The sequence below is a fragment of the Theropithecus gelada genome, chromosome 1 (genome assembly GCF_003255815.1).
Source record: "Theropithecus gelada isolate Dixy chromosome 1, Tgel_1.0, whole genome shotgun sequence".
Taxonomy (NCBI): Eukaryota; Metazoa; Chordata; class Mammalia; order Primates; family Cercopithecidae; genus Theropithecus; species Theropithecus gelada.
In genome coordinates, this window is record NC_037668.1 from 167,073,298 (window position 1) to 167,101,192 (window position 27,895).

At 35.9% G+C, this 27,895-nt stretch overlaps 1 protein-coding gene and 1 pseudogene across 2 annotated transcripts in view; one reads left to right on the forward strand and one right to left on the reverse strand.

The window, feature by feature from the left end:
* PTPRC (protein tyrosine phosphatase, receptor type C) overlaps positions 1 to 27,895 on the reverse strand; it is a 122,048-nt gene that overhangs the window by 66,922 nt on the left and 27,231 nt on the right. The window lies entirely within an intron of this gene.
* LOC112634140 lies at positions 561 to 14,535 on the forward strand (annotated as a pseudogene).

Genomic DNA, 27,895 nt, shown 5'->3' on the forward strand with positions numbered 1-27,895 from the left:
ATATCATGTTTACAAAGCCCAAATATGTCAAAATTATGTTATTTATTTTTTGAATGCCCAGGCTAAATCAGAAACATAACAGACTAAAGGATCACTATCAGGATTAATTTCAAACCTGCAAAAGACTTTTGAAAAACTTTTGAAACATTTTTTTCCCAAATGCATTCATTTATTTAGATAATGACGATTAATTGAGCACCTATTTTGTGCTAGACATTATGCTACATGCTAGGGATATAATATGACCAACATATAAAAATTCCCTGCCCTCAATGAGCTCAATTTAGTGTGAGATATGAACAAAAACAATCAATACAGCGTGATGACAGGTGAGACAGAATGTGCTAAAGGAGCACATAACAGGATCATCTTATTTATATTTCCAGGGTTGGTGGTTGGCTGGTAGAGGAGTTGATATAGAGGGTTTATTGGATGTATTTAAGGTACGACCTAAAGGATTGCATATAGCTAGCTTGGTCCCAGAGGAATAAGAAGCTGGGATTTATCTTACAGGCTTTAGATATCCATTAGAGGGATGTCTTTCTTTAATGGGAGGCCTAATGGAGAAACATTTGAATTTTAGATCAACCTTTCAGGAAATGGAAAATGGATTATTAGAGAGCAAAGGTGAGGGCAGGAAAATCAGGAGACTAAAACCAAAGCAAAACAGAGAGAGATGATGTTCTACATAAGAAGAATTGTACCCCAAAAGAAAGGATGGGGAAAAGGACATATGAAACGCTTAAGCATCACCAAGACTTCGTAAATCCTTGCAAGTGAGAATAAAGGAGAAAGAGTAATATGGAAAATATCTCGACTGATAGTTTAACATGCTAGTGAGTTGTAGTTTCACTGAACTTGAGAAATAATAAACAATGAGTAGAGAGAGGTGAATTGGAATTTGCTTGAGATTCCATGTGAAAATGTTTAATAGCATTTGAACACAGAGGTTCGTAGCTCATGCTATACATCTGGGTTGATGCTATAGATCAGCATACAGATACATTTTACAGCTACGGAGGTGAAGGAGATCACCAAACTATGTAAAAGAGAAGAGTCCTATTGGGTGAACCCCACTCCCGATATTCAACGTGGGTTCTTTTCTATTTCCCTAAGTGCCGGTTGGTCTGAGAAACAAAGGGAAAGAGTATCAGAGAGAAATTTTAAAACTGGGTGTCCGGGGGAGACATCATATGTTGGCAGGTTCCGTGATGCCCCCCTTAGCCGTAAAACCAGCAAGTTTTTATTAGCGATTTTCAAAAGGGGAGGGAGTGTACGAATAGGGTGTGGGTCACAGAGATCACATGCTTCACAAGGTAATAAAATATCACAAAGCAAATGGAGGCAGGGCGAGATCACAGGACCACAGGAAGGGGCAAAATTAAAATTGCTAATGAGTTTCGGGGACCCATTGTCATTGATAACATCATATCAGGAGACAGGGTTTGAGAGCAGACAACCCGTCTGATCAAAATTCATTAGGTGGGAATTTCCTCGTCCTAATAAGCCTGGGAGCCCTACGGAGACTGGGGCTTATTTCATCCCTTTGTCTACCACAGTAAAAGACAGCCACCCCCAAAGCAGCCATTTTAGAGGCCTACCCCCAGGGGCGCATTCTCTTTCTCAGGGATGCTCCTTGATGAGAAAAAGAATTCAGTGATATTTCTCCTATTTGCTTTTGAAAGAAGAGAAATATGGCTCTGTTCTGCCTGGCTTACTGGCAGTCAGAATTTAAGGTTATCTCTCTTGTTCCCCAAACATTGCTGTTATCCTGTTCTTTTTTCAAGGTGCCCAGATTTCATATTGTTCAAACACACACGCTCTATAAACAATTTGTGCAGTTAACGCAATGATCACAGGGTCCTGAGGCGACATACATCCTCCTCAGCTTACAAAGATGATGGGATTAAGAGATTGAAGTAGACAGGCATAGGAAATCACAAGGGTATTGATTGGGGAAGTGGTAAGTGTCCATGAAATCTACACAATTTGTTGGAGATTGCAGTAACGACAGGCGTAAGAAATTATAAAAGTATTAGTTTGGGGAACTAATAAATGCCCATGAAATCATCACGATTTATGTTCTTCTGCCATGGCTTCAGCCAGTCCCTCCGTCCGGGGTCCCTGACTTCCTGCAACAGTGTCTAAGATAGAATCCTGAAGTTCAGTGAATATTAAGGAGAGAGCCGGCATAGGTAATCAAATTTTCCAAGTAGGAGAAAAACTGTAGCAAACAGGAATAAAGAGTAGAGGGTATTTCAAGAAGGAAGTGGTTGAAGTGAAATAATATGGGGATTAACATGCGGGATAAACATGGGAGATTAACATGGGTCAACTGGATTTATCATCTGGGTTTGTGGAAATGTTGAAAAGAGCAGCTTTCTTGGCATCATGTGAACTAGATTCAGTCTACAGTGAAGTGCAATGTTTTCATCCCTCATCTTAGTAAATGCCTACTTAAAAAATTCTAAAGTTCTTTTCCAGTGACAACAAACTCAGATTGTTAAAGGGAATCAGAGATCAGATGGAAGAGTGAATTAGCTGATACTTAAGGTGACTTCCTGCCTTTATATTTTATCTTCTGAGAACAAACTGATGTGAAAACGTTTTCTTCCTTCAGAGTTGCCGTCAGAGGAGCATCACTCAGTATTTTTCAATGACATTCCCTGGCTTATTCCTTGAAGTAAAATGTATTTTTATATCATTGATGGGTGATACATAATTATTAACATATTTACTTTCTTATTTTCTCATTGTATTTCTCTTTTTCTTAATAATTCATACTTAAATATTGTTTTTAATTGATATTGTTTGTATTTTTGTCCCATTTCTTATCTAGTTAACTTTTATCTTTCTGTTTCATGTAAACTATTATTATGTTTATTTTCCCATTAACAGTGTTCCCACTCTTCTTATTTGTTCTTATTTCCCTCTAAATTAAGGTCTTAGAATTGTGTTGGTTTGCAAAAGTGGTAATAAGAAAAAAATATTAGTATAGTAATAATTAATACCTCTCATGTTTGAAATGAAAGGAAGTGTCCTTTGTTGTTTGTGAAGAACACAGCATATCGCCAAATTTAAAATATCCAAGTTGCTTTTGAGTGTGTGAACATACTTTATACAACACATATATCTTCTTTATCTGAGAAATACATGAGCTCTTAAGTATCTAAAATTATGTTGATATGCCCCTTCTCATGCAAGCACCTAATTCCTTGGAACTTGAAACAAGTTAATTTAGTTCACTTAGGTTCAAGAAACATATATTTTTGTGCTGGCATGCTGTTAGAGACTAGGTTCAAACATGATCAAAGCATGATCCTTGCCCTGGAAAAGCTTATAATCCATAAGAGACATATATGTAGTTATCTGCAAAGACATTTCACTCATGGATACACCTGATTAAGACTAATAATCAAAATTGCTCCCATCAACATCAACATGAATCACATAATAAGAGGAAGAGGAGGAGAGAAAGAGAAGCAGCTGTAGCCAAGAGTTTTGTGTATAAGAAGTGATTCATAAGTAATTGTTGGATTCTTTTAAGCATGAGTAAGTGCAAAGGAGAAACCAAACAGATCTGATGATAACAGCTTTAGAAGAAGAGTCAAGGAGCAAGCATTGTAGACCTTGAAAAGGAGATTGAACTTTTTCCTCAGAATGATGGAAGCCATTGGATCAGTTAATACAGAGAAGAAATCAGAAAGTAAATTTGATGACAGAGAAAAGAGGAATCTTAATGTTACCTGCACCACTAATTCCACAGACCACTATATTCTATTGTTCTGATTTACTACCTTGTTGTCACCAACTATAGAGAGCGTTTCGTAGAAGAAAATTATAATTCATCATCCGTTTACTACAGAAATGAGAAGAAAAATGCTGGGACACTATGTGAAGCTATTTCTTTTTGAACAAAAGAACTGTGAATACCTGAGTAAATATATTAGAACTGTTTCCAACCAGTACACTATGCATCAGACTACATACATGTTCCATGTCTCAGAGAGATTAATAAACTTCCAAGTGACCCAAAAGCAATGAGTTTTTTAAAAGAAATACATGATGTATAGTATTTTAATCGAACTTCTGAAAAGAAGGACAAGAGGTAAATTACCAAAATGGAGAAGACTGTCTCTAATGATTTACTTTTTTAAATAATAATTTAAAAATGATATTTTATTATTATTAATTGTTAATATGTATTGAGTGTTTACTGGGTGCCAGGCACTATACTAAGTCTTTTGCTTATGTTTTCTTCTTAAGCACCACAAAAACCCTACGAAGCTTAGAAAAGTCAAGTGTCTTGGCCAAGTTCACAAGGCCAGTTTAGTATATGTGAGCCAGATTTGAACCTGAGCCTGTCTGACTTTACAGGCCATACTCTCACTCATCAGGCATCCCTCTTTTCCCATCAACTTGTCTTGACAGCCTTTCCTCTTCGTATGAAATTTTAAGTATGAAAATCTTTTAGAGAAGGTATTTATTAAAAACTCATAAGCTAAGTAAAAATGCATCTTAATCATAATTTGACTGCAAGTAAATTACTAGTAGTGCTACAAATGCTAAAATAACCATGACCCTAAAAATAGATATGCAGATTAAATCATAATATGCTGAGTGAATGCTCTATAATGGTACAAACAAATATTAGAGAAAACTCAGAGGTGTGTCGACTTAATTTATTACAGAATATTGTTTTGACAGGAAAGTCAACCAAATCACACTAATATCAAGCACAATTACTAAAATTTACAGACTTTTTGTTTAGATGTTAAGAAGTTTCTGGAGCTAGAGGACAGAATAACGGGCATATATATATATATATATATATTTTTTTTTTCTGACCTCATCATCGCTTCATATTCAAAATTTCCTCAAATCTTTTCATCTTTAATGCAGCAAAATTTAATATCCTTGGAAAACAGCATAATATATAAAGATCTAACATTTTCCTTTCTTCTATGTTCATGCTTACTTCGCATAAAGGCCTCTTGAATTGAATATGTGTTTATTTGTACACGGATTTATCACTGGATATGATTCTAAATTCCTCCACTGAGTGATTTTTAGGCTACACTGTATTATTTCATTTTTATATACTGTTTCAAATATGCACGTGAACACACACACACACACACGCACACACGCCCCACACCATTTTATCTTTTTAAAACAAAATTCCAAGACTTCAGCATCACTGTTTAGACTTAGTATAAGACTAAACTCACTTGTCCTCATGGTCATAAAATCCCTATAAACAGATTTTTAGTTTTGGTAACACTTTTAGTCAACATGATCCATGACAGAAAAGTGTTTTTGTCCTTGAGAAAAACACATAGAATCAATTTAAAATAAAAATTTAAAGTTAAAAACTACTTCAAAATGTAAGCCAATGCCCTTAAGAATATAATGTAGACACTAGAGTGATCCAACTTGAAGCAACATATCAATTTTCACAAGCCGTGTGCACTAGATTACATAAGTCTATGTTTTCAATCTTTTTAATATTAAAAATTTTAGCAGTCTTAAAGTAGGAACACACTAAATGTGACCTATATAAAATAGCTTAATTAAAACACCTACATAGCATCTAAAGGACATGCCCCCCAAAAAGTGATCTAATGATTTTGTGTGTGTGTGTGTGTGTTTGCTCCTGTATTTTTTTTTATTATACTTTAAGTTCTAGGGTACATGTGCACAACGTGCAGGTTTGTTACATATGTATACATGTGCCATGTTGGTGTGCTGCACCCATCAACTCGTCAGCACCCATCAACTCATCATTTACATCAGTTATAATTCCCAATGCCATCCTTCCCCTCTCCCTGCTCCCCATAATAGGCCCTAGTGTGTGATGTTCCCCTTCCCATGTCCAAGTGTTCTCATTGTTCAATTCCCACCTATGAGTGAGAACATGCAGGGTTTGGTTTTCTGTTCTTGCGAAAGTTTGCTGAGAATGGTGGTTTTCAGCTGCACCAATGTCCCTACAAAGGACACAAACTCATCCTTTTTTATGGCTGCATAGTATTCCATGGTGTATATGTGCCACATTTTCTTAATCCAGTCTGTCACTATTCACAATAGCAAAGACTTGGAATCAACCCATCTAATGATTTTTATATCAATGTTAGCAGTACACTAACAAATATTTTGGTGGAGAATGCCTTTATATATTAAATAAGGTAGGGGGTAGGTGAAGGTACTTAACTACTTAGAGAAAACTATACAACCAAATATCTGCAATAAGTTATTAATGTCTCTATCATATTTTAATTCTTCCTAAACTACATGAGCAATGACTTCAATTGTCTGTTGCACTTCATATGTGCAAACATTATCAAACATTACTAAAATCATAGACAGAAGCTACTGTGCTGAATCTTCACTGATAGAAAAAAAGACCTGATGAGATTGGTTGTGGCCAGGTGCAGTGGTGCACACCTGGAATCCCAGCACTTTGGGAGGGAGAGGCAGGTGGATCACTTGAGCCAAGTGATCCAGGCTGGGCAACATGTAAAACCTCATCTCTACTAAAAACACAAAAATCAGCCAGGTGTGCTGATGTGTGCCTATAGTCCCAGCTACTTGGGAGGCTAAGCCCAGGAGTGGGGGTTGAGGCTGTAGTGAGATGTGATGGTGCCACTGCACTCCAGCCTGGGTGACAGAGTGAGACCCTGACTCAAAAACAAAAAACAACAACAAAAAAGATTGGTCGTATAAGATATTCAACTATTTCATGACCTATCCATTTAGACTGGAGTATATGGTTAAATATTATTCTGCTTGTCCAGTGCAAAACAAATGAACTGATGTAGCTACCTAATTTGTTTTATGTACGTAGACAGCCTTGTACTGTACCCTAGTTCAATATATTCTTAGTGGAGTCAAACAGATTTGGGAAGAGCAAATAACATTTTTGCATAAAGTACTTAATAACTAGTGCATAATAAATATTTATTTAATATTTGGAGATTATTTAATACAAATTACACTACAATATATGTAAACATTCTTTATGAACAATACTGGGAAGGTGTGGAAAATAGGTAAAGAAAAATATGTGAAATAGTAATGGAAATTAAGAGGGCACACGTGTAGGTGTGTGACAATAAAGAAAAGGCACCACTATTTATCAAAGTATGAACTGCATTGAGCTTTCTCTCAAATTCTATGAACACATCAAATCAATATGAAATGAAACACAGTAAAATATCTAGTGTTCTACATATTACAGTTACTACATTCTATAGTTTAACTTTTATTTTCTAGGGATGAAATTTTTTACGTTTTTTTAAACTTAAAAGCCTTGCATTTTCGTTAGTCAAAGGAGTATTTAGTAATATTTCAGTAGGTGGCACCATAGCACTAAAAATCTGTAAATTATCTAAGAGCTCTTTTTCCCATTATAATCCTGTTGTGAATCACCAATGGAATTGACTAGATACATTAAACAGATGAAAATGTAGATAACAGAACATTTGATCTTCAAAGCTGTGTTATTCTAACACATGTATTGTTACTGAATTTACCTTTCCCAATATGTTTCTTTTACAACTCAAAATGTTTAAATGATGACAAATCAAAGTTACCTTGAAGTCACACCCCTAAGTCCCCGATCAGAGATTTCAGCAAAAACTAGGAATCAATTTGAGTGAAAACGGCATTTCAAAAGACATACTTGGGCTTTAAATACCACCCGTTCTCCCTCCCCCCTAAAAAAAATGGGATGCTATTTCCAAGGGAATTTAAACCTGTCTAGTTCTGCAAATCTGGGAAAAGTACAAGGGCAGAAGGGTAAAATAGAATAGATGAAATAAATACTTATTCTCAGCATCTGCCCTAAAATGAATGATAGCATGTTTTGAAGGTTGAGAATGCATACTTGACCTCCATAAACATAAAGGCTGTACAAAAGTGGAAAAAAGCAAATCAAGACAAAAAATAAGGGTCAGCTGAAACAGATATGTATGGCTTTCCTTTCTTAGCAATGCATGATAATAATAAAGTATACAATAAAAATAAGAGAATTACACTTTTCTTTATGCTGGAAATCTGCTATGTGATCCACAGACAATAACTCTAACAAATCATATTAAATTATCAAGTATTTATGGAGTAAGCACTCTGGGCAGTGACAAACCAGGTGTTAGGATTTCAGAAACCCACAAGAAACAGTCTTTTCTACCCTCCATTAGCTTAATCAGTCAATACAATAATGATAGCAACAGTTTACTGAAATGTTATGTAGCAGACATTATGCACACCTCATATATATATATATATATATATATATATATATATTTTCCTTTAAACATCCCAGCAAGTCAATGAGTTAGCATTATTTATCCTTTTTTATAGGAAATGAAACTGGGACCTAAAAGAGTTAAGTAAATGTAAGTAAATTGCTCACAGGCACACACAATGAAAGTGTTAGATTTGATGTAGTGTCTATTTAATGATTTTCTTATTCTTTATGTGGACTTTATGTTAAAATATTGCATATATTAATATTATGTTTGGAATCTCGTGAGTAAAGCACTTCCTGCTTATCATCAGAAAATAATTCCAAAGATTTCTACTCAGACAGAAGCAAAGGATTTTAGTGATTATTGACACACATTTCATTCGATAGGAAACTAAGACTCAGTGAGTTTAGTGCCTTTCTGATTTCATTCAATCCAGTTAAGGCACGTGAATTTATGAACTCCACCAATGTCCAGAGAATTTCAACATCCCTTTATTGAGGCCTTAAATACAAACGGACATCCAAGAAACACTAGACCAAAGCCTCTAATAAGAAATAAAGATGGAGCTCAAATAAACAAAAGAAGGACTTGGGAGAATGAGGCAATGCAAGGAGCAAAAGAAAGGATAACCAACTACAATTCATATTTTCAGAAATGATAAAACATTGCATCCCTGAACAAAGAGCAAGAGGTTATAAAAAGCAACATTTCAAGATCAAGAGAAGAAGTCAACAGATACTGGCAAAAATCTTTTTTTTTTTTTAAAGAAACAGCACAACAATAAAAGATAACATTTAAAAATCACAAAATATCAAGAGAGGGGTGGGAGCAAAAGACTGTTCTTATTTACTCTAGGCCTTACAGTACTATTTAAACTTTCAAATTATAGACACACATTTTAAATAATAATGCAAATAATAAATAAAAATATCATTATGTAAAGCAGAATTGAGGATAAAGATGGCAAATTTTGGGGGCCATGAGAGGAATAAAATCAAATAATTAAAAAAATTTAAAGATAGCAATCATATCTGGTTGTCTCCCAATGAATTATGGTGTCCAATATTTAAAATAATATTTTTTGCTTGTGAATACATATGAGTTTGCAAACACACACCTCTAAAACTAGGAATGCATTTGTAGGTATTTTATACCTGACCTAAAACATCATGTTATATATTGCAGGCATGTTGATTAACGAAACAATTAATGACAAAAAATTAATAAAGGCTGCTAGATAACCATCTAAGAACAATCAGTTACACTGCTTTTTTTCTGTCTTAAAATATTCATCTACAAGTCAGGGGGAAAATGATTATCACTTCCTGTGTAATGATGGTCAAATTGAAGTCTTTGATTTAGATATGTGTGCCTTTAAATGTCCCATAGTCAAATCTGTTTCAGAAGTAATTCATGCTACATACCCTTTGGAGATATTTATAAAGTGTGTTAATATATTAAAAGCATAGAGAAACTTATGTCACTTCGTTTAGCTCAAGATCTCCTAAAAGTATTTGCCACAAACTCATTTTTTCCCATGGACATACTATAGGACACTTGTACGATGTAACTGCAATGTTTCTGAGAACATAGTTTACAAAATTCTGGCTTGTTATCAGTTATGTATATTTGTGTGTGTGTAACCAGTATTATTATCCTGAGTAAGGTAAAATATCAATCCTTTATTTGTATTGATCCTGACTGGGCATATTTAAATATGATTAAAAGGTGTATATTTCTGGGCTCCAACTCTGGAAAATCTGATTTAGTAGATTTGTGGGGTAGCGTGATCTGTGCACTGATACTTTCTTAAAGCTCTGATGGTGATTGTGATGGAAACAAGGGTTAAGAACAACTGAGAAAGATGCTTTCTTATCCATATTTTCTTTTTAAACATTTTCCAGAATAGGTTTATTCCCATATTAGTTGTATTTTTGCTTCTTATGAAAATGTATGTTTTCATTTACCTAAATCCAGGGATATATACCTGATTTATACAATATACTTCAGATAGCAAAAACCATTTAATTATATTAATGTCTTAGTAAGTATACATTTTTGTAGCTCTTTGCTTCCTCTAGGATCGGTTGTGAACATCGTTAAAGTACAAAGAATCATCAAAAGATGTTTGCATAGGTGGTCAAATATTTATTAGTGTATTTAGTGCTATCAACAGTGTTTACTATTTAATAAGCAGCTACTATGTGGATGACGCTGTCTTAAATACTGTTACATATTATTTTATCTAATCATTGTAGAAATCCTACAAAGTAGATGGTATTCTCTTCTTTTCATAGACGAAAGTTCAAAATCATAAATATGTGTATGCAAGGCTAAAGAACTTGTAGCAAAATGAGTCTAGATTTAAATGCAGATCTGTCTGACTCTAAAAACCTCCATGCTTGTTCAACTACATTGCGCTATAAGGAAAAAATATTTAATGCTAAATCCAGTATTTGTGCTAAAGAACTATTAGGGACTCAAAAATGAGTAAATATTATGTATAATCATCAAAATGGGATTCAGAGTACCACACATTAAAATTTATTGTTAAAAACTGCAAATTGCTGGACAATGACTACAAAAGGGGTAGATTCTTATGTTTCAGAAGAACAGGAGAGGAAAAGTGAATAGGCCTACGGCTGACAAAAATGGTAGAATGAACTTGTCTGTCCTTCAGTATTTTTACCCAAATCTGTAAGGAAAGAAGAACAGAACATGCTAAAAAAAGTCATGATTTTATTATGTCTGTGCTTTGAAACAAAGCAAAACAAACAAAAGCTTTTGCCAATCAACCTACACCTTGTAAAAGAAGTGGGGTGAGGGAAAGAATAGGTGAATGAAGCTCCCCATAGAAAATAAACAGTGCTAAGACAGTGAGTGTCTGTGAATTTAATCTAGTTCTGTAGAAACGTGTTTACAGCACCAACCACAACCCTTTCTAAATGAGCCAGGAGAGAAATTAAAATTGTGCTTTTTTTGTGAACTAACTACAATAAAATAAAAAATTCACAGAAAATAAATGTTAGATTATAGGGAGTGCACCTAATAGAAACTAATCTCCCATCTCACAAACAGAATCCAATGTCCGCTGAGGCTGCACAAAAGCCTTCCACTCCTAAAAGCCGAGAATAATGAAAGCAAAGGCTGATAAATGCACTGTTTATTTTTTCTTATTTCCCTTTAATGAAAACTCTGAACAGAAACACTTGGTTTACTTTCAAAATCATTAAAGGAACCCAGGCATAATGGGAAAAGCTACACTTTCAAATAGAAGAGGTTTTCAATGTGTTGTTCTCATAAGACTGCTGTTTGCACAGCTAAAAGCTAACAGCAGTGTCTTTACTGCTCTTGTGGTTTCTTCTCTTCGGTGTACTTCTGTTTTTCTTATTCTGAGTCTTTATAGGAAAGGAAGAGGCGCAGCTCATGCGGTTAAGCACACAGGCGCTACCAAATGGTGCAATAGGTTGCCATAGCACCAGCATAATCAGCCCTATCTCGGGGTTAAAACCACAACTTCTCTAGTTGACGTTGAGCTGCCTGACTATACATTTAACTGCTACAAAATGCTGAATTTCCAGATTGATTTGCGTTTGCTTCAATAGAAATGTATTTCAAAAGTAAGGTTAGTTTTATTATGCAGTTTATTTCAGAAGCACTTCATTTTGAAAAGCACTCACGAATGCTATTTTGATGACAAAAATAAGTTAAACCCAATCTTATATTTAAAAACATAAAAAGTCACCGTTGATTTGGCCAGCAATTAAACTTTATTAATTCATTACATTATGAAACTTGGAGAAAATAAATCACAAAGAAAAAAGTAAGACAAAATGTTTATTTATAAACAGAACTCACATTCCTTTACCACTAGATAATGAAATGATAAAATATAGTCTAGGCAAGGATATTTCCTATTTGTTCAGAGACATTATCATCACATATGAAATACAACCCTGCCAGTGGGAAACATGGCATTGCACCCTTTGCAAGCAAATGCACTGCGCTAAGTTGAACAGCTTCCTAGATACACATTGTCTCATGAAAGACAATGCCTGAAAAAAAAGACATGTGTAGAAACATTTTGCTGCCTTGTCACATTCCCTGATACCCTGCAGCCCTAGTTGGTAACCATTTTCCATGCTGTATATTCCTACCAGTTGTCTTATGTTCTGACTAAATAATTATTTCATAAGATAGAAAATATTAAAATAATATATTAACATTCATAAATAATAAATCCTGAAAAGGATAATGAGATCCTTTTCATTTAACTTCTTTGGGAAAATTCATATTGGGCCAGCTCTTCATCCCTTTATACATCAGAAAGTGGTTTCTCGATCTTTAGTAAACAAGGAACATTTACCGAATATCTACTATTTGATACATTATCATATATAATCCTCCTAATATTTCTATGTGATAAGCATTATTATTCTTGTTTTATAAAGGACAAAAGGAAGACACAGCTGGTTTAAATATATTGCTTCGAATATAGAGTAACAGTGCAAAAACTCAATCCCAGGTCTACTAGGATCCAAAGCTCCTGCATTTCCTCCTAACTCCATAATGCTGCCTCCTGGGAATAGAAGATTCAGAGCATCCATTTCACATCATTCTCCTGAATTTCGGTACATAGTCCTTGAATTCCTAGTATCTGTGGTCTGTGGCTTCCTCTTACTTTCCATTGCCTTTACCCTGGTCCAGGTACTTATCATGTCCTATTTCAATAATGTTTATACTCAGTTTCTAAACTGACGACTTCCTCCATCCCTTCCCCACGCATGCTAGATACTGCCACATTGATCTACTTGTAAAATGCACTGATGTGTGTCCCTTTCCTGTTAAAATATTTTAGTAGATTCCAAACTCTTTACTATTCACTTTACATCAATTCCTCTGAACTTTATATAACTTTACATCATTCCTCTTCAGTTAAAAGGAGACTGTTGTATCTTTTTTTTTTTTTTTTTTTTTTTTTTCTTTTATGAGAGAGTTTGCTCTGTGGCCCAGGCTGGAGTGCTGTGGCACTATCTCATTTCACTGCAACCTCCACCTCCCGGGTTCAAGCGGTTCTCCTGCCTCAGCCTCCTGAGTAGATGATGGGATTACAAGCATGCAGCACCACACCTGGCTAATATTTGTATTTTTAGTAGAGACGGGACTTCACCATGTTGTCCAGAATGGTCTCGAACTCCTGACCTCAAGTAACCCACCCGCCTCGGCCTCCCAATGTTGTGGCTATTAAACAAGACAGTTTGTGAAGCTTTTAGTAATATTTTAAAAATAATATAAATGAACCCCGGCTTCCCTGGCTAGTTTTCAGAGGCTGCCGAGTCGCCGTTGCGCCTGCGCCTGGCCTAGCAGAACTCCCAGCTGCGCGCTCCGCTCTTGCGCAACCATGCCAGGGGGACCTCAGCAAGCGATTCAGTCCCTTGAGCCTGCAGGAAGTGGACGGGCAGCCGCAGCACTCGCTGCCTGTCACCTACGCCAGGGCGGCGGTGGACGAGCTGGGCAAAGTGCTGACGCCCACCTAGGTTAACAGACCCTCCAGCATTTCATGGGATGATCTTGATTAAAGGAAACTCTACATCTTCGTCCTAACAGACCCCGATGCTCCCGGCAGGAAAGAGCCCCAGTACACAGAATGGCGTCATTTCCCGGTGGTCAACATGAAGGGCAATGACATCAGCAGTGGCACAGTCCTCTCCATTACGTGGGCTCGGGGCCTCCGGAGGGCACAGGCCTCCACCGCTATGCCTGCCTGGTTTACAAGCGGGACAGGCTGCTGAAATGTGACCAGCCCATCCTCAGCAATGGATCTGGAGGCCACGGTGGCAAATTCAAAACGGCATCCTTCGGTCAAAAGTACGAGCTCTGCCGGGCGTGGTGGCTCACTCCTGTAATCCCAGCACTTTGGGAGGCTGAGGCCGGTGGATCACGAGGTCAGTAAATCAAGATCATGCTGGCCAACGTGGTGAAACCCCGTCTCTACTAAAAATACAAAAAAAAAAAAGCTGGGTGTGGTGGCGCCAGCCTGTAGTCCCAGCTACTCGGGCGACTGAGGCAGGAGAATGGCTTGAACCCGGGTGGCACAGGTTGCAGTGAGGCGAGATCGGGCCACTGCACTCTAGCCTGGCGACAAAGCAAGACTCAGTCTCAAAAACAACAACAACAACAACAACAACAACGAGCTCAGGGCCCCAGTGGCCAACAAGCATTACCAGGCTAAGTGGGATGACTTTGTGCCCAAACTGCACTGCACGAGCAGCTGTCTGGGAAGTAGGGGGCAGCTCAGGGACCTGAACTGTCCCAGAGGCCCCAAGCCCTGTTCTCCAGTTCAGTGTTGCATGTATAATAGATTTCTCCTCTTCCGGCTCTCCTTTGCACAGGCAAGACATGAGCAGTCAGATGGTTTAGGGTAACTTTTTCTGCTACCTGGCCTTTATAATTCTAGTCACTCACTCACTCTGGTGTATGTTTTGATCAAAGTGGAACTCTATTTTGAGGAATATTTTGGTACTGTGATGGGGTCATCAAATTAATATGAAAGTAGCAATGCAGAGTTTAAAGAAGAAAAAGCTGGGGGGAAAAAGACCAAGCCTACAGTAATAGAGCAAAGCATCAAAGAATCTTTAAGGGAGGTTACCCACGCGCCACCCCCACCAAAAAAAAAATAAAGGAAAAAGGATTGGTTGCCTCTCTGCCTTTGTGATCCTGAGACCAGAATTGTACTCAGCGTGTTTTTATGGTGCTGTCGCTGACCTAGAAAACCAGAGGCTGACTGGCATGGAGGCTAAACCCCAACACGGTGCATCTCAGATGCCTTAATAGGCGTCAGTATCTTGCTCTGGACCCTTTAAAAAGCAATCCTGGAAAAAGCATTAGGGAGAGTGGCTTTGCTGTTGTTGGGGCATGGCCATCTAGACTGGCAGCAGTGCTCATTGACAGCTTATTAGGAATCCTTACAACTATAGTTGTTAAATTGATAGCTCTTCATGGGGGTAAGAAAAGCTGATCTGGAGTTGTTGAATGTTGGGTTAATTCTGCTGTTTGCTTATAATTGAATAAAAATAGAAATGTTGAGTGAACAAGATCAAAAAGTTCTATAAATGGTAGTAATTACTGTTATTGTTACCACCATCTAGATTATCACCTTCAGGCATTTTGACTTTTTAATTTGATTTGTCCTTCTTAAAGGCACTGGTGAAATCAGCATCTCTTGTATCCTACACAGTAGTTAGTTTATAGAAGGACAATAAACATTTTTGGATTTACTCTTAGTATAGTTTGTGCCTATGGTTCCACAGTAAAAATACTTTGAGCAATATAATTTTGAAACTCACTGTAAGATATGTGTAATTCCTCATTTCATAAGATGGTATTGCATTTCCTCTTGGCATTTTCATGTGCTTTTGAATTTTCATATGTATCTACATTTATGTTCATGCAATAAAGAACAAAATGTAAAACTGTACCTGAAAATATACATCCCTATGTGGAAATAAAGAGCTGGACTTTATATTGTCCTCGGAATGACATAGTTTTGAATCCTAGCTCAGCCAACTAAGGTCTTATACAGGTTAAGTGATATTTGTGAGGTTTAGTCTCCTTGTTTTTAGAGCCATAATCATAAAATCTAGTTTATATATGTGTTGATATGAGGATTAGATAAAGCAATAAATGCAGGAGGCTTCTGCTTGTGCATAGCTGAGAAAAATTTGAATCCACACAGTATTGTTTAAATTTAATCATTTTGGTCATACTGTAGCCACATTACAATGTGAAAGTGCAATCGTTTCCTACTTTCTATGGAAGCAGGGAGGAAGAATGCTTACCCTATTCTTAGGGTAATAATGGAAGACTCCCCCAAAATAAGTAATGTCTAAGTTAAGAAGGATATGTTTGAGTGAGGTAGGAAAGGAAAATGATGAGTCTTTTAGAAAAACAAAAATAGCAATGTGCCCAACGTTGAGAATCTAGTACATTTCAGAAAGTAAAAGTTGTTCTTCCTGGCTGAAAAGCAAGATGTAAGGTAGAAGTGTGCTAGAAATCTTTCTGGAAAATAAATGTGACGCTGATAATGAAGGCCCTCTCTTATAAACTGAGAAGTTTTAACATTATCCTCAGGTGACAGGAATTATTATAGAGCTGTCAGTAGGTGATTAATCCCATTTGTGGAATGCAGAGCGGAACTTAGGAATGCAAGGTTGGAGATGAGGCCATGTATCAGCAGGTTGTAAAATGTTTTTAGAATTTAAAATGGACAGCAGGACCACAGGTAATGTTGGATAAATGTTCATTACAGTTAACACCAGTCTATCCTTCTGCTTTTTTCACTCAGTGACCACCAATGGTAGTAATTTTCAAAAGAGATTCAGAAATCCAGTTATAGATAAAACTAAGAGGTTATGCAGGCTGAGCCACCCATTCTTTTAATCAGGCACAAAATCTTATTTTATTGTTAATTATGAATAGGGTAAGAATCTAAATATGCCTACCCTCTTGACCTTGATTTCTGATTTTTACATAAATATTCTATGATCATGCAACTTGTACTGAGCAAAGAAGAAAAGAAATCTGAGTTATGTTTCCAGATTACAGTATTTAGTGTGCCCATTAACTTGAATACACCTATCTCATTCAATGCTGTATTTTATCATATTCTTTTTGCACTTCCCTTTGTTCCTTGGAGGAATTTAAAGAAATGTTATCAAAAGCAAGGCTTATGAATGATCAACTCTCAAAAAGATACCAACTCAAAATAAAGATACCAACTCTCAAGATGTGATTTTCCAATGACCTGTCACCTCTGATTCTATCTTTGTGCAAGGCAATGGGAATGACTACTCTCCCTCCCCCCGGGTTCTGAATGCCAGGCCTCACTTCACTGAACAGCTCAGAACAAATCCAGAGTCATGCAAAGTCTCAGGAACCCGGTTTCTTGGCATTCATCCAGAAAAGTACTTCAGAAACCCCTCACTGACTGATACAGATCTACCATCTGTTTCTTAAGTTTAACAATTGTACAAAGAAAGTTTTTCACAGTTGGATGAAAAAAAGACATGGTCTCTTTCAAGTTTGTATTCAATTTACTATTCCTCCTGTTGATTGGCTGATTCCCAAATGTCAAAAGAACACCTAATGCTTATGTTGAATCTATACTAAACTAGTCACCATTTTAAAACTCAGAAGCACGGTTCCTAAAGACCTTGTAATGTCCAGTACTACCTTGGGCATTCATACAGCGCATTAATACTCCATGTACTGAATTAAATAAAACTGGCTTGACTTAGTTATTATTCATTATTTGTCTGGTTTTCATTTCAAACATTTATTTTACTGATTTTTAATCTTAATGTAAACATTTTAATTCCAGATAGCATCCAGAGCTTCGATCTTGAGGTACAGTCTAAGGTAGGAATGATATTTCGGTCTTTGACACAGTTCTACAATAATGCTTCCAATATTCTCTAGTTATCTTTTTAAATGAAATTAGTAGGTACAACAGAAATTACTTACCCATTCCGAGAATATAGCTCCTGACCTGATAAAGCTAGACGGAAAAAGATGGTTGCCTTTCCTTTATAATGAGAAACTCTTCCAGGGAAAATTGACTCTGTGTTTTCAAATGATCAGTTTATCAGCATACTTTTATGATTCATGCCCAATTTATAGAGATATAAAAATAGTTTTATGTCTCACATATGATGAAATTCAGTTCTTGACACAGTGTGTCATTTCATGGCATAAAATAAAGAACACATTTGGGTTGATCATTCTATGGGAAATCTTAGGGAAGGTTTATAGATTTATCACTTTTTGCATTATTTTGTCTCTTTATGATAATTTAATCCAATAAAACCTAGTCAGGTGGAAGATCAAACTAAAATTGGATGGATTCTTATTATTATTGAGATATTATCATTGGCATATGCTTTTTAAAAGAATAAAAGCTAAATATTAGTAATGAAGTAAAGATAAAGCACATTTAATGAGAAAGTTTTGGGGATTTTTTTCTATAATAGATACATTTTATTGTCTATTACCTCCCTCAGCAAAACTATATTTTCTTTTAAATGTAGATGTTTGCTTCTCATCAATATTAATTCTAAGTTGAAAGAATATAATTACTATTCTAGTAAAATGTTTAGAACTGAGAAAAATACAGTCATTTTTTTCTTTCAAATTCTTAAAATCAGGCCTTTGGATCAAATAAACATTTTAGTTAGGTGAAATTCACATGCTATTTTACTGTCAATAACATCTCAGAGGATCAGAAAACTAACAGAGGCAATGAGCAGTTTCCAAAAGAAAAAAGGGAGAAAAACCATCACAAATCCTAGGGGACTAAAGATACATAAGAAATAAATGCAACATGAGGTCCTAGATTGGATGCTACGGCAGGAAAAGAACAATATTGGAGAAATGGGCAAAATTCAAGTAAAGGTTATAATTTTGGTTAATAGCATTGTACCAATGGTTACTTCTTAGTTTTAACAAATGTACCCTTGGCAAATGTTAACATTAGAGGAAACCAAATGAAGAGTAAATGGGGACTTTCCTAACTGTCTTTGAAACTTTTCTGTAAATCTAAAATTATTCCCAAATTGAAAGCTTATTTTTAAAAGGTTTGTTTGTAACTAGTTCAGCAAAAGATGAAGCAGAGCATAGCATAGATTCATTTTGTTTCACTTTAAAATTGAGTGTTTTTGTGATTAGGACATTTTCATAGCACATCTTATAAATGTTTGCAATCATAGCCCCAGTTATTATGTTATAATTATATGTTATTATATATGTTATATATTATGTTATATATATAAAATATGTATGCCATATATATAACATACTATTGTATATTATTATGTTATTATTATATAGTCATAATGCAGATGATGAAGGCTACCATTACTAAAAAGGCAGTGTTATCCATCCTGACATTGTAAAATTGTAAATTTTCACAATTGTAAAATTTCACATTTAAAAAATATAATAAAGCTTACCTACCTATCTGCTTAATACTTGAAACTGCTTTATAGAATTCTCATTCACTAGCTGTGAATTTATTGTTAAATGCCTTCATTGGACATGATCTCATGAGTCTTTGTGACTGGACAGCATTCCTTATCTAACTGAAGTGATGAGCATGAGATGCCGCTCCAAGTGTTGTAAAAAGGAGACATGACCTCTAAGCCAAAGAGGCTGTGTCATTCTACTGCGTATGAGGAACAAATGCAACTACAACAAAGGTCTTCATTTTAAGAAGATAAATCTGGATTTAGTCAAAATACATAAAATAATTTGTTTGGAAAACTTTTTGATTGCTGCTTTATGGTGTACAAAATGAACAACAAATGTCTACTAATAAAAGTTTGATTTTATGGTTTTTAGCCTCTAGATACATACATAATTCATCCACATGGGAAAAATCATTACATTAAAACAATTTTGGGAGAGAAGTACATTATTAATACTTTAAAATTTCAATTTCTTAAATTTGGTTTGACTTTCTACAACATACAAGGAAAGTTAAGAAAAACAAAATCAGAAACCAAAAGGCTTATTCTACCGCATTTCTTGGGAAATTGTCTCACTTTGAGAGTATGTGATTCTTTAGTCATTAATTACACCTTCTCTATTTTTCTAGAAGATTGTTTTCCATCGTATCACTGGAGGAGCAGTTAAAATGTACTCTTCCATTTTTCTGAATAATACACTGAGGGTGGAATTATACCTCTGTAATGGAAATAACCAAAACAATATATTTGAATGTATTGAAAATAAACACTTTCCTCTTCATTTACTCAATAAATATTTTCAAATGACCATTATTTGACTGGGCATGTACACAGCACTTATTATGTATCAAGCATTATACTAGGTTATATATACATATGTATATGTATATATACCATACACATTAGCTTCCTCAATCATTGTAATAATATGAAGTGTGTATAATTATTACCTCTATTTTAGAGACAAAGAAAGCACAATAAGGCACAATAAATAACTTGTTTGAAATCATTCAGCTTGTGAGTAGCTGAGAAAAATTTGAATCCACACAGTATTGTTTAAATTTAATTATTTTGATCATACTGTAGCCACATTACAATGTGAAAGTACAATCGTTTCCTACTTTCTATGGAAGGAGGGAGGAAGAATGCTTACCCTATTCTTAGGGTAATAATGGAAGACTCCCCAAAATAAGTAATGTCTAAGTTAAGAAGGATATGTTTGAGTGAGGTAGGAAAGGAAAATGATGAGTCTTTTAGGAAAAAAATAGCAATGTGGCCCGAAGTTGAGAATCTAGTACATTTCAGAAAGTAAAAGTTGTTCTTCCTGGCTGAAAAGCAAGATGTAAGGTAGAAGGGTGCTAGAAATCTTTCTGGAAAATAAATGTGATGCTGATAATGAAGGCCCTCTCTTATAAACTGAGAAGTTTTAACATTATCCTCAGGTGACAGGAATTATTATAGAGCCTTCAATAGGTCGTTAATCCCATTTGTGGAATGCAGAGTGGAACTTAGGAATGCAAGGTTGGAGATAAGGCTGTGTATTAGCAGACTGCAAAATGCTTTTAGAATACAGTTAAAATGGGGCCGTGCACAGTGGCTCATGCTTGTAATCCCAGCACTTTGGTAGGACAAGATGGGTAGATCAGACTAGCCTGGCCAACATGGTGAAACCCCATCTCTACAAAAAAAAAAAAAAAAAAAATTAGCCAGGCGTGGTGGCGTGCACCTGTAAACCCAGCTACTTGGGAAACTGAGACAGGAGCATTGCTTGAACCCTGGAGATGGAGGTTGCAGTGAGCCCAGATGGCGCCACTGCACTCCAGTCTGGGTGACAGAGCAAGACTCCATCTCAAACCAAACCAAACCAAACCAAACAAAAAACAACAGTTAAAATGGTTTCAGCTACAACTTATAGAAAAAAAGGAACTCAGAGTAAACACTAAGGAATTTATTGTCTTACAAAACAGAATTAGCTCAATGGTTTGATGATGGTATTGGGACCCAGATTCCTTCCATAGTTTTGCTCTGACATCCACAGGGTGTGGGCCAAACTACCCTACTGGTCTCAAAAAGACTAGGTGCCACATTCTCATCAAATATGAACCAGAGACGGGAGAGGGGTCTTGTTTCCTTTTGTCTCTTTTTAAGACTGAGGAAAAAGCTTCCCTAAAACTCCTTCACATTTCACTGGTCTTACTTGCAGCACTATCAAAGGGAATGCAGTTACCATACTTCACTTTGACCAGTCTGGATGTAACTTTAGGTTACAGGAAAGCAGCAAAATCCAGTGAAATTTTAAGTCATATAGAAAGGCATGGATAACTAAATAATTAAATACTTACAAAATAATATTAACGAAGGTTTCATTAGCAAGAAAAATGCAGAGATATGAAATGATAACAATCTCAGAGACTACTGCAGAAATGTGAGTGGCCTAAATCAAAGTTGTGGCAATGGAAGCAGAGGTGAATATTTTAAGACATGAAGAATATAGACTTCCTAGCATGTTCTTTGTAAGTCAATGCTGAGTTAAGGGAAAAGGAGAATATGTTCTAGGTTATATTGGCTCAGGCAAGTGTATGGAAGCTGATATAATTCACCAATATAGGAAATATAACAGCAAGGCAAGTTAATGAAAGAAGTTTTTGAGTTCAATAATGTTGAATTTGGGATACCAGTGTGATACTAGTTGGAAATGTCTAGTACATAGTTGGAGAAATGGGTCGTTAATACAAAAAAGACAGCAGAACTGGAGATACAGATGTAGAAGTCACAAATTTATAACAGACAAATTAAGCAATGGGAGTAGGTGATTTCACCCTAAATGATAGCATAGGGTAGAGGAGACAAAGTTCTAGAATGGAGTACATACCAACACCAACATGTAACAAGGGAATAGAGAAAGAGGAGCCAGAGGGCTGAGATAAATAAGAGAACTAGAAGGTAGTTTCATGTTTCATGAAAATTGGGGGAGGACAGAATTTTGAAAAGAAGGAAGTTGTCAATAACATCAAATGCCTCTGAGAGGTGAAGTATAATAAATGCTCTAGCTTGGTCCATTGGGTTTAATTTATTGGAAACGGGGTGGGGGTCCAAGGGAGGTGATACTGGTGTATGCATGGAAGTTGTTTTGGTGGTGTGCTGGGAGAACAAGCCAGAAAGCAGTAAATGTGAACCTGTGAGAGTGTAGACTGGGAGGCTAGAAAAAAATCTTTTAAAAAAATCTTTTAAGAAGTTTGTGAAGCAGCAAAGAGCAATAGAGAGTATGAATTAGATAGAGACTTGTAAAGGAAAGTGGGTATTTTTTTTGTTAACTGCACTGCCATTCAAACTTCTCTCAAAATTGTGTCTGGGTGATAATACATACAAATAGTTTTGGAGTCTATGGAAGAAATGCTCTAGACTTTGAAAATATAAGGTAAATATTTCTGGGGTATATAATATATTAAATCTCTTAGATGATTTAATTTTTAAAATTTTTTTATGTAAGTTATTAATGTGTCCAAAGCTATTTTGTCTTCCTTTTTCTATGTATTTCTTCAATGGTGTCTTCTTTTATCACAAATCTTTAAACTCAGAACTAATCACATTTCATATTTGGGATGTTGAATATAGTTTTCATATCTAATAAGGTCGTATAACAGTCTTTAATAATTATAAATATTTCATTATGGAGATTTTTGACTTCCAGTGCCTTTCTTTTAAAATGCTAAGAAAAATAAGAAGCAGAAACATTTATATTCAGTATTTCAGGACAAGTCTGTAAAGTAGGCCCTAGTCAAGCTATACCAGGGGTATGTTTCACTCATGACCTATTTAACAAAACGTCTATATCACTATAAAAACTCCTGAGATAAGTATAGAAGTTAATTCAAAAAAGAAGCTAGTAATACTTATATGCTTCATTTGGCATTAAGAATAGTAATTATTCTTACAGTTCCGTATTAAGGTGCTCACAATAGAAAATAAAATTAGTATTAGTTTTCTTTATTAAGGTCCTTTGGGTGATGCCAAAGAAAACCTGATATAAATTCATTTCCTTTCACAAATGTGATTTTCATAATGATGAGAGTAATAACAGAAGTGGGTAAGAAGATGCCGCATTTTGAAAAAAAAAGATTCCATCGTTCAGTGGACTTTAAAGCCCCAGGACTAAGTAAGCTATTCAGTTAAAATAAAACCTGATTTTAAAAAATTCCCGATTGTATATTTTTGCACAAAAAATACATTGTTCATTTTCTTTGGGGAAAGAAGGGGTCTGGGAGTGGCTGGCAGGAGGTCTGGATTAGATTCTGACTCTGCTGTTAGTAGGAATGGGCAAGTCAGGGATTCACCATGCCATGGATTCCATGTCCGTGGGATTCAGCAGTGAGATATTAGGGAAGCTTAAAACATAGTATAAAAATAAAGTGAAAACTTTAAAAAGTGAAGGGAAATATATATATACACACACATACACACACACATATATATGTGTATATTTATTTAAATCTAATAATACATTTTTTCCAAAAGAAGTAAGTAGTTTCATGAGTATATAGCAGATTAGGTAGTATGATGGACGACACAGTACATGAAAGGAGGCCAGAAAGCATAAAAGGAGGACATAGGGTGCAGGTGGGTATCTGCGGGTATCAGAAAAGGCTGGCAGACAACAGATGTGAGCATGACCAGTCAGAGATAAAGAGCCTTATGCAGGAATGTGGTGACAGGGTAAACAACACTAAGTATTAGTCATTTTCAAACATACTGTCAAATCTACCACGGTTTGAACTCTGAAAATAAGTGTGTTCATTTTTGTGGTTACTATGCAACCACTTAGATATTTCTTTGTAATTTTTGCCCAATGTGCTAGTTTTGGGTACTATTTCAACCATCTTATTTGCAAAGAAGTCAGTCTTTTGAAACTACTACCATTAGACTGAATCACATAAAAGTATTTCTTTTGTAGGCCAGCAATAACCAAATATCATCAATTTCAAATGTTTGAGCCTGTATGTTACATTACACCTACTTTATGTGTGCAAATATCTTCAAATTAATTGTACCATAGCTCTCAGGTGGTCTTGTTACTGCCTCCATGGATAGCTGGCAGGTAAAGTGGGGTTTTCTTATGCTCTCTTAATTTCCCTTCAATACATATCTATTCACCTAAAGACTAATTCTTCCACAGGAAGAAATGGATTCCCCAACTCTGAAAGGCTGAAACATTCAGCCATGCCCTTTTGGGATCTGAAATCACCTGTCCTTACACAGAACCTACCTAATTCCTTATCACTCATTCTCACTTCAAACTTGGTCATGTATCTTTTCTATAAACTATGTAATTAGAATTATCAGCACCATTTTATATTTACTTTCCATGTACCCAAGGGTGTTTATGTAAGTTTCTCAGGCCCCCTTACTTACGCTATCTCATATTGTTAATTCCTTGTAGTGGTATGAAAGGTGCTTGGCAAAATTAAAGCACTCAATTTGTATGCAAGTCCATAACACAGACATTTTAATACTTTCTGGTCCTTTGTGTTATGCCCTTCCTTCTCTTCTTTATCTACCTAACTCCTATATTGTCTTCAAAACCCTAATTTAGGTGATATTGTTTTTTTGCTATCAAGTTACACTGTGCTTATGTTTATATATAACTTAGCTGGGCATGGTGGCATGTGACTATACTCGGGAGGCTGAGGCAGGAGAATCACAGGAACTCAGGAGTTTGAAACCAGCCTGAGCAACATAGTGAGACCCTGTCTCTAAAACAAAACAAAACGAAAAAGACATCGCACCATGATACCACCTTGGATTTGAGTAGCTGGAATGCTCTTCCTCCAAATAGCCATATGGCTGGCTTTCACTGTTTTTGCTGGTTGTCCAATATTTATTTCTGTAAGATCATCCCTGCCACTCTAACAATCATTATTCTACTGTTAGGAGAGTATATTTTAACTCTCACATCTGTATTCAGTTAGCTAAAAGCTAACATTGTAAGCTAAGTTGTGTATACAAGCTAACACATGCAATTTTCTAACAATGCCTCCCTTGCTTTGCAGAAATATGACTGATTGCCTACTTCTTCTCAGTCCTTATCTTTATTACCATCTTCTCTCTTGCTGTGCACCGCCTAGAATGCCTGAGACACACCTACTACCTATTGAAATTCTAGGATTTAAATTCTATCAACTGCATGGAAATTTCTCTGAACATTCCACTTTCACTGATACCTTCTTTTATATTTCCATGACACGTTATGAATTGACAGTCTGCATATGTGTAGATGTCTTGTCCTGCGAATAAAATAAATATGTTTTCAAGGCAGAGACTGTGACTTTCTTTTCTATATTCTTACTAGCATCTAGCTCTGTGCTTTGCAGTTAGCAAGTATTCCATAGCACAGTAAGAATGACTGAATGAATGGATGAGTGCCATCTACTCCTTTATTGTCCATCAATAATGTACCCAAGGCTAAATTCTAGCTTTCCTAACTCACTTGGCCAGACCAGTTGACATTCTTTATTCCCGTCTGAGGCAGGTTGCCTATTTTTTTCAGTCTTTGTACATTGGGAAACTTGTCAGATAAAAGGCCCAATATAGATTCAATCATATAAAATGACTATCAGCTATGGCAACTAGAAGACATGATAAACATTCCAAAGCTATTCATAATCCCATTCTTCCTTGTTAAATGCTACAATAGAGGCTGGAAAACAAGAATAATTTCTTTCTCAGGGACCCCTTCCCACCTCTGACAGCAATGAGTGGTTATATGTTATATTTCTGGCCAATAAGTGTAGACAAAAGCTTCTGGGGAAGGTTTCCATCCCTGAATAAAGAGGCAAAATCTCACTAGGAAAAATATATTACCACTTTGCCCTCCCTTTCTTTTTGCTGGAATGTGGATGAAAGGTGTGGATGTATAGCATCCCAAATGAGATAGGAGATGCTGAGCATGAGGACAAAAGCCTATCGAATGGGGTGTCAGAAAAGAAACATCAAAATATCGTAAGTTGCTTAGAGCATTATTATGTTTCTGTACTAGTCATGGATTTCATTCCTTTAGATCTTTAGCTGTAGAACTCCAATGTATTTGAACCACTAGTGATCACATTTTATTTTGTTTGATAGCTGAATACAAAGCTGGCTGATTCAGTGATCTACAAGGTCATGAGTGAGTTATCTTATACTCATCCTCATTTAAGCAAATTATGTTTAACTTTAAAAGACAAATGAAAATGAATCTATTTTAATAAATATATTATTGGTGGAAATATTCATAGTCTACCTTGAAAGGAGTGTTATGTTAAGATTGTTTTGCTTATAGAGTAATTTATGCCTTTAATTTCTGTGTCTAGTCTTTCTAAGCCAGAATGAAAATCTGTTCATCATGATCTCTGTTATAGCCCTCTGCATATTTGAAGGCTGCTGTTATATCACATCATATATTAAGCTCAGTTAATAGATTAACAGACCCTTTATTTTTACATTTACTATAGTATCTAGACATGGTTAGCAAATGCTTTTATTATTCCCTTATTTTCTTTATAAGATAGATGAGTATTACATATACCAAAGCATCTGCTTTGGAGCCACTATGATCACTAAAAGAATCTTTTCATTGTTCCGACCTTCTCCTTCCTACATGTGTGGAAAAAACACATGATTCCAGACATACACATGGTTGTCTAATTCTGTTGTTTAACCCTCTATGAACAGATGTCCGCAATGCTCCCTACACACCTTTTTGTTTTTTTTTTTTTGAAACAGGATCTTGCTCTGTTGCCCAGGTTAGAGTGCTGGAGTGCAGTGGTGTGACCCTGGCTCACTGCAGCCTCCATTTCCTCGACTCAAACAATTTTTTCACCTCAGCCTCCCAAGTAGCTGGGACCACAGGTACCACACCCAGCTAATTTTTGTATTTTTTGTAGAGATGGGATTTGTCATGTTACCCTGTCCAGTCTTGAACTCTTAGGCTCAAGTGATTCTCCCGTCTTGGCTCTCAAAGTGCCTACATCTTTAAATGTGAGTATTTGAGCATATTGAATGATAATGACCTGCCCTTTGCAGGTAAAGATATACTAATAACATAATATAAACAGTACATACACTTGGGTTGTCTTTCTAGGACTGGGAAGAGAATCATATTCTATTTTTCCAAATTTTCATTTTATCCTGAATGTGCCAATGTAATTATTTGCCAACACATTGCCAGACATGCTCCCTAGTCTGTGCTATAGTGTTTGTTACCATGCACCACACTGAACATACTTGAATGTTTCTGTCATGTTTACCACCCAGATGGTGAGAATCCAAGGAAAGGAGACACTTGTACTAAGTTCATAGTTTATCTGTTCTTGGAAACACATAACTGCATGAAGAGATCAGGATGAAAATATCATTATAGTTACCCCAATTACCTCAAGGTGGAAGTCTGGGCCAGACAACCACAGAGAACTGCCATTGCAAAACATCTCTCTGTATGCCTGGGGGACCTGGCTGTTCTGGTTTTTCACAATCTTTGACATCTGCTTGTTCTCACTTGGCTCCTGTCTTACCCTCAGGGTCCCAGTAATGACTTCTTGACTGTGACAACTTTGACGAAAATGCATTCATCAAAATTATAATAAAAATTAA